Raw genomic sequence first — 8,978 nt, forward strand, 5'->3', positions numbered from 1 at the left:
TTCCCACTAAACACTCCTGGAAATGTCTTACAAATCTCCAGAGAGTCATTCTCATTATGCACCACCATGACTTGGTGTTCTGCACTAGGGTCTAATTTAATTCCCATGTCCCGCTGGTGTCGCCACCCTAAAAGATTATTACCTCGTTTGGCTACATAAACCTTTCCTACAGTGGTCTTATCTTGAAATTGGATATTCATTACTTTGTACCCGATCACTTCTATTTTGGCACCCCCATAGCTGACTGGGTTAATATTGGGTTTAAGTAAGGAATCAGGATCCTCCCTGCCAATTTTGTTCCATGGTGTAGGGAGATCCAGAGCCCGCTAGGACTGTAACTGTTCTACCATCAAGACTAATGGTGCACTCTGGCATAATTACAGGTCCCTCGTCCACCCTCCCAGTGTTGCCCCCAACCTGGTCAACCTCATGTTCTACACACAAAAGCATCTTATTAACATTCTCAGTGACTGAATCTATATTGCTTTTGTCATTGTTACAGACCCTAGCATAGTGGCCTTTCTTTCCACACTTCCTACACAATGAATTGTGCACAAAGCAATTTGAGTTATTTGCTGTATATCCTGTGTTGCCATAGCGGTAACAACCCGGAAGCTTAATGTCTCTCCTCTTCCCCTGGGGTGATGTCTGTACCCTACTGTCATTGCCAACCCTTAATACTTCTTCCTGGACTCGTGGTGCTTGTACCATGCACAGATTATTCCTTTCTGGGTGGTTCATCTCCTTGATTCAGTTGCTGGTACTTTCAATTCCTTCAACAATTGCAATAGCCTCTCTCAAGTTGGGGTTCTTCGTCAATAGTTTCTCTTGAACTTTCTTGTTATTAGTACAACGCACTAATTGGTCACGAATAAGAGAATCCGTGATATCACCAAAGTCACAAGTGCGCGCTAACGTGCGTAAAGCAGCGACAAAATTACCAACACTCTCAGTGTTACCTTGGGAGCTGGCAAAAACTTTGTGCCTTTCTAAAACAACATTGCGTTTAGACTCAAAGTGCGCCGCCAACATCGCTACAGACATTTCATAATTTCGATTCCTAGATTGTGCAGTAAAACAGCCTGTTTCCTAGCCGGAGAGAATTTTTCTCCCCCTATGGCTATTAAGTAGGAGTCAAACAGATTTTTCCAACGCTTCCAAGGAAGAATCGGGTCCCCTTTATCTGACAAAAAGGGGGGTGGTTGAGACATCGTAGGCGTAGCCATAATGGGTTTAAGTAAGGCACTCAAAATATTTGTAAAGAAAAAACAAGAACTGTTAATGTAATGTTTGTGACGTCTGTTTCAGCAGAAACCAAGTAAAAAAACATCAAAGTGGGTGTGCAGACTATCTTTCTCACCATGTACATGCGTGAGCACAAATGTGGAAATGGTTTGTGGTCTAGACTTTTCCCACAATGTAATCTTGGGTGCGTGGGTGAGCAATGTAGAAAACGATATGCGGTCTAGACTCCTGACCGCATGCAACGCTGTGCCCTAGAAATGCGTCTCCTCCAGCCGCAGAAGAAATGCGCGGTCTAGTCTTCTGACCGCATTCGATTATGGGGACGCGCGTTCTGTCGTTCCTTGGTAACGCGTCCCCACCAGCCACGAGGATCACGAGGCGCGCGGAGGTGCTCACGCAGGCACCGCGAGTGAAATCACCTCGCGGGCCCAGAGGAACATCAATGGCAAATACTGGGCTCATGAACCAAAAAGGAAGAGTCCCCAAGATGTGCTGCTTCAGGTGTGTGTCCAGGCGTCAGTCGCTCCGCACACACACGTCCAAAACAAAGCAGTCGCCGGGATGCGACGGTCGGCAAACCGCTGACAGGAACCCGAGTTGAACAGTCACAACTGATCCTGCTAAACCGGGAACTGGAAACAGCCTGTAGTCTCACCGGAAGAACTGCAAACACATCCAAACTCTCCTTCGAAATCCAGCCGACGTCGGGCCAAGAACTTCTGCAGGTTAGGATCTGTGGGTTCTGGGTTGGTTTTACCCTCGTCGCCAGTGTTGGGCAGCTGAGGCGATTTGTTTAAAACAGAAGCTTTATTGAGATAACCAACCCAACGCAGCACACCCTGTCAGCTCGCCCCAACCGCCATGGAATCTCCTCACATCAAACCCTGGAACCTCTGTGTCATTGAGGCTCCAGGCTCCCTATGCCGGAACACCAGTGCAGACAAGGTTCCAGGCTCCCTAACATTCCCAGCACAACACAACAGTATATTAGCTGTAAACGGTTTAAAAGCAGACTTAGGGCAGTAACAGCACATATCCTGAATAAAAGTATTAAACAGTGAGCTGCTTTACCACAACTATTTAGAATTATTAACTTAATAAACAGCACCTGGACTGGAAAGACAGACCACCACATTGTAGCTTTTCTCCTTGGCACATTACTGACTTTACTCTGTTGATTGGCATGTGCTGGTCTGCTTTCCATACAAATGTGCTTTGAAAAAAATTCTAGTTACTTTCAGGCCACAAGGGCCTGCAAGAATGGGGCCTAGGCTCAACAACCCGGTTCTACCCATATGATTGAAGACCCCATTTGTTCTTGGGTGTACCAACTGTTTGTAAAGCACATGGGGCATGTCTCCCCTATGTAAATCCTACTTTCTGTCTGCTAATACCTATAGTGACAGACACAAGTGACCTTTATTGTAATACTACCACTTGTGGGTGCATTACGGGAGGAGAAAAAAGGCACAGAAGGTTCAGTACTGAAGCGATCCAGTAGCTTATGGCATTGATCCAGTGCTTGATTTGTATTTAAAAAGTGCCAGGGCCCACGTGAGAGAGCCACTGTGGCTTCCACCACCTTTTGCCCCTGCCAATGACAGTACAAACACAACTACCAACTATCACACTCCTATGAGTGTGACAATTCAGACTTTTCCAGGCCTCTCACGCTACAAGAATGGCTTGGGCAACATGTATTAGTCACTTTAAATGTATATTAAATTAATAGACAAATAGTGAAACAGCACCAGCATGTGGAAAACTGTCATGAGTGCCAGTGTTTGCAAGTAAGTGCTGGCGCCAAGCACTGGAAACCGCAGGCTCAAACTAAGCACTGCATTGATCTGGTCATCAGAGTCTGAATGCTCCCAAAACGAGCGTATAGCTTATTACTAGATATGAGGAGAAAAGGGTCCACCTATGCAATAATGAAATTCTTCTTTATAGATGCACTGGCGAGACCAGAGGTGGTCCAAATTTTGCAGATTCCTTCAAACTCATGAGTAGGCTGGCACATCTTCATTATCTTTGAAATATATTTTCTTCCTCACATCACGAAAGGAAACCAAGTAGGTCACCTAGCTTAGGACGGTGGGGGTGGGCACACACTGGCAGATATTGTCAAATTAGGAGGATGACTGACCTACATTTAGTCTTTCCTGATATAATGGTGGTCGTTCTTCGAGATTAATGGTCATGACTGACTCATGGTGGGCATCTTGGCCATCAGTGAGTCCAGCCTTGGCACAATGGTGGAACTGATATAAATGGTTTCACAGCAACCTTATTGTTAAGGTGAGCACCCATGGCATCCTGGGAATTTGGAGCAGAATCTGTCCAAGTGACACATTTGTACATGTGAGTACTCCATGAAAATAACCTGAAATTTGTGGACAACATATTTCTTTAAATGAAATTTTGAAGGGTAAAAGTATGTATTTTCAGATGTTTTTTTCCCGTAAAATTGAGTTGGTTTGCCCAAATGGAAAGTTTTGATTGTAATGTGTATGCTCAGAAATTCATATGCTGAAGATAAAAGGTTGTAATTCCAAAACACATTTAAAGTTAGTTGAATGATAATTCAGTCACGGTTGGGGAGAGTTACATCCTTTTCTCCAGATGGCATGTGATGCTTTGGGTGTTATTTCATTAATCAGGTGGAGACATTTTACTAGTGAAAGCCTTTTTCCTGGCATTTCTTCTGGTAACCTTCCCTGAAACGCTTGGATTCATTGCTACTGATAATCAAACTTTGCGTAATGTTAACATATGTGGTCACTATCTTATTAGTGACTTGTGAGGACTTCCTTTCAACAGAGGTTGCTCTCACTACCTAAAAGGTTGGAGACTTCTGGTTTAAGTAGTTCATTCCTACACTTACCTTGCGCACTGAGAGGCTATATTTGAGCTCCCTCATAGCTTTATTTCCCTAATCGTTTTTGTCTTCAGTCTCAAAGATACCCGAGTACTCCTACCCAGGTTAAAGAATTAAAGCCACATAGTTGCTTTGAATTAATACAGGTGTACAATTACCATTAGTTCGAACAAGGCTTACAGAGACTATGGCAATGATGAAGACTAACCTCTGAATAGGTTGTACAGATAGGACATTCCTATTAGTCACAGGAATTGAGCCTGTTCTGCCAAAAATGTAACATTTGTTTGGGCGCTACCCTTATACATCCCCTATAAACACTTTAAGTGGCTAGACTCTACTGTAACTAAATTCATCTGGAAGGGGAAGACAGAGCGAAGGACTCTAAAATTCTAAAAACACCCAATAATTAACGGCGGATGGACTATTCCCGATTGGCGGCTCTATAATGGGGCTAGCATGGCCATTCATATCCGAATGTTATATGACTTCTATCCAGATGATTGGCTTCATGCCATTTCAGCTACAAGAAATCCTGGCATTGGCAGGAGTAAAATCAACTGTGAGAGATTCTTTAAGAAAAGTTAGATTGAAGACTATTGCAGCTCTTGAAAAGATCCGGGCCTTCATTACAAGTGTGGCGATTGGAAACGTCTGACTCCCAAACTTGCAGGAAGGAGGCAGCCTTCATACTGGCTGCCTCCCGCAGGTTGTATAAAGGCCAATACCGTAGGACTACAGCACCTCTGAATGCGCACTGTCTGCCCCCAGCCTTTCCATGGTGGGGCACCCTCCAAGGAAAGGCTGGGAGTACAGGAGTTGTGATCAGCACAGCAGCGCTGAGTTCAGCGCTGCCGTAGCTGACCAAGAGTCAACCCGCCGCCAGCCTGTGGAAAACCTTGTTCCCAGCAGTGATGGTAGCCACCTGGCGGTCCCACCTCCATGGTTGTAATGTGGCAGTTGGACCACCTGGAGTGCGGGGTCTGACTTTCACCGCGAATCTGGCGGTCCTTGGTCTGCCAGACTCATAATGAGGCCCTTGATCTAATGTTTGGAGGTTTCTGGGAATTCCGCCACTCCATGCACAAACCCCACTTTTCAACAATCCTAAATTACCTGAATGTTTACTTCCTCATAATTTGGTACCTGGAGCCAGGCAGGAGTATTTGGTAGATAATTTTGTGGTTAAGCCATTCTTAGATCTGCAGGTGGAAATTTTCTTACATCGCAATGATTTGTTTGAATACTTACAGATTCCAAACTCGTTATTGAGTAGTACTTTCAGTATTGCAACTCCACTAATTCATTCTGAATTCACACAATTGATTTTTGGTAACCATTCATCTAATATCTCCAATAGGTATAGATGTTTAACTCAATACTCTCAAAGCGATTTAGGACTATGGGATGACAAGTGGTTTGATAGCCTTGACAAGCTGGGTACGGAGCAAGACCTATCTCATATCTTGCACCTTTCTGTAGGGTTATTACTTTGACTAGGCTGTGTGGTCAGGTTTGCGCACTTTGACTTTTATATAAACCCTTCTAAACTTTGTAAGTGGTATAACAGACTCTATTGTTGCCCATGCTGCTCATTGGAGCGGCTCCTAATGTTAATGTGCTTGCTTCGGGTTCCAAACTTGCGCCACTTTGGTCTTCTGTTTTGATGCAAATATCAACTATGCAACCTAGTAGATTGAAATTTGGTCAGAAAATGATGTTGCTAGGCTTAGTGTATAGACTGGGTCTTTTACGCATTAACCATTGCTAGACTGATGATTGTGAGGAAATGGAAGTCTGACTCTCTGCCCAAGAGCGAGGAATGGCGAAAGGAAATTATGTTGGCATATGAGTTGGATCTCCAGATTGCTAAAGTCAGAAGATCAACTGCTAAATTCCATTGTGTATGGGGGAACTATAAGAGATTTTTTTGGCATTTTGATTTATGAGATGGATTTATACTCCAACATCGCACTTGCTATCAGTGTTTGTGTTGATTCATATAATGACTTATGTTGTTTTAATTAATTTGTTATCTGTAAGTTGGCGTTTTTATCTAATTCATTTACTCAATACAAAATGAGAAAAGGAAAACATTATTGATTATATTCTATATATTTGTTACAGCAAAATTGCATGTTGGTGGGAAGGTCTGTGGCCAATTCAATTAAAATATGTCCTGTTTGTAAGTAACAGTGAACTACTACATCATGCTAGTAAACTATTTATTAAATATTCGTTTTTAAACATGAAAGGAGAAACATTCCCCCCGCCCTTATAACGATGCTATTGGTGGACTTAGAGGCAAGCCAGTGGTCATGTGTACTCTATTTGTAGGCTACACTCTTGATATAGAAGGAGCAAGGGTTTAGCCCGTTAAAGCAAACAAAAGAGGTTTTTGTTCAGCAGAAATGCAGAACTCACATGTTTCACAGTACTCACATGTATGGCAACTCTAAAATAAATTATTTGCTAAGGATCACACAATTTGGGAATCGAGCACATTGCAATTGGATCGAGTAGATTATTCAAGTCACTAGACGTGCAGGTCTGGTAACTTGTTATGGTTTGGAGGCCGGCGACACTTCGCACTGTAGGAATCTAAATAAACAAACAGCAAATCCTTGGTCCAGTCTTGCGGCCTTCTGTTGTTTTGATATGGCCACCCTCCTGCTAAGCAGCCTTGCCAAAGACTTGGGAAGAAGCACAAGAATGGCAAGGCAAGCGATTAGCCTTAAAGAGACACTCATCCCAGCCACTTGTGGATTGTCAGCCTACGTGACTCACGCATTGTCATAGTCTCTCTTGCTCCGCACTGAATTTCACCCTGATCTTTGAGGGATGTTTTTAAATGTACGAGTCTGCAACTTCAGTTAATTTATAGCATGGTGAGACAGAGGCCTGCTGGGCCTGATTTATGAAACGTTAGCACCGCTATAACATCATTTTTTGATGCAAAAGAGGCACATACCTACTATATATAATTATAATTTGTACGTTTGTTCCGCTTTTGCGTCAAAAAATGACGTAAAGGAGGCGCTAACTTTTCATAAATCAGGCCCACTGTTCTTAATTTATATCTGCGACAATGAGTTCCACTAAAATGCCACGGGTTAGCTTTGAACTTGTTTCAGTCTCAAAGAGAATGAACCACGTGAAATAATTTACAATGAATGATATGTGGCAATTTCCAGCTTCATGCAGCTATAGAATCCAAGTAGTCAATAGCCATGAAATATGGCACTTCCCACATGCCCTGCGCTAAAATCAGTGTTCAAATACACATCTGGTGTAAGATGACACCGTATAGGCCATCATACAATATATGGGTCTTTGGTCCGACTTCTTAAGTACTCTGTGCAGTCTAGGTCTCACAACAAAACAGAAACAAGGAGAAATGCCCTCTTTTACACTGAGAAACATCAACTGGTTAATTCAATCACTGCAGATGTTTAGTGTGCAACCAGAGAGACACAAATGTGAGTCCTGGCTGGTACAGTGGGAAACGTTGACTTCTGTATTGCAGTGTTACGATGTCCCAGCCTGCAACTGAGAAGCACTGTGAATATGCATGCCACTCTTAAAATTGTACATTACACGCCGTTTGAGAGAGGGTGCCGTGTATGATCACCTTAGAGTCTGTAGGTCACGGATCTTCCATCTCAGGAGTTTATCTGCAGATATTTGTATTGCTTCTCATTGCACAAAAGGGTGTAACTTCTGATGTTTATCTCTTTCCATGCACGTAAGTGCGTGGTTTAATCTCGAGAAAGTGTCACACATAAGCAACCTGAAACTTGCCAGTGGTGTAGACACATTGGACTGTTGGTGTGCAGTACTAAAAGAAGCAGCAGCATTTCGATGGGGAATGCACGTATACAGCACCAAAGCATGCAAAACACTAAAAACGCACGTAATGTCTCCACTACACCTTCCTCTCAAGTATAACATGTGAATTAATCACCCATGGCTAATAAGGGCCCAAGAGTACAGTCTGGTATGGTAAAACAAGGCATCTGTCTAGCCAAATGTTGTTCTACTATTACAAAAGGCCAGACGTTTGACACAGAGAAACGGGGCTCGCCATTTAAATATTACCCCCTTGTCCCCCCAAAAAACAACCATGTTGGAATGAGCACCCTAGAAACGGTATACAATGCACACCAGTGTCAACCAGACTAAGAACTGCATCTCAAAACATTGCACTGCATAGGTCTGCGTACGCAGACATGACATCCCCTATTCACCCGCATTGCTACAGTCTCAATAAAGGAACGTTAATAACAAAGGAAAACACGCTTATTCTTTAAACAAGTACGCAGCATGCCCAGAAGATGCTCAATTAAGTGTCCTACCTACCAACACCAGAATCTGACATATATTCCACACACTATGAGACCCTTATTCTATTCCATACGTAAACTTATGCAAACTCCATCACAACCTGCATAATCACATGTATCTTGTACAGCGCCCTAAACGGTCCAACCCCTATTTTTTTCTTACCACAATATTCAATTTCAATACCACAAATCGTTCTCTTCGGAACAATTCTTCAATATACCCTCCGTTTTGCCTCAGCCCTACTTACACCGGCTGGCCATGAATTCAGCCTGAAACCCGCTGTTGATCTTTTAAGGGATGTCATTGGTCTGTAATTTTAACACTTCCGGGTCACATAAAAACAGATCGCTCGCAGAACATAATAAATATTGGGAATTGTCCGGGAGGGTGAAGGTTGATACTGTGTAAGGTGACCCAGGATTGGAGCGCTGGTAGTACCTCAACCAATCACAGTGTGTCGCACAGAATTTCGAAGTGTTGATTGGCTGAGGAGTCACTGTTCTAAGCAGTC

The 8,978-nt window shown here is 43.2% G+C and overlaps 1 protein-coding gene across 8 annotated transcripts in view; it reads right to left on the minus strand.

Moving 5' to 3' along the window:
• The window catches only part of ZBTB48 (zinc finger and BTB domain containing 48), a 203,415-nt gene extending 194,638 nt beyond the window's left edge, over window positions 1-8,777 (minus strand). For 2 of the 8 annotated variants that reach the window (XM_069240234.1, XM_069240230.1), the window contains exon 1: window positions 8,715-8,771. The gene's annotated coding sequence lies outside the window, so the exon portion shown is untranslated. Of the gene's footprint in view, window positions 1-7,754 lie in introns of all 8 variants that reach the window. The other 6 variants (XM_069240229.1, XM_069240236.1, XM_069240235.1 and 3 more) reach the window with 5 other exon arrangements.
• Window positions 8,778-8,978: the final 201 nt, after the last annotated feature.

The sequence above is a fragment of the Pleurodeles waltl genome, chromosome 6, assembly GCF_031143425.1.
Source record: "Pleurodeles waltl isolate 20211129_DDA chromosome 6, aPleWal1.hap1.20221129, whole genome shotgun sequence".
In the NCBI taxonomy this organism is placed as follows: Eukaryota; Metazoa; Chordata; class Amphibia; order Caudata; family Salamandridae; genus Pleurodeles; species Pleurodeles waltl.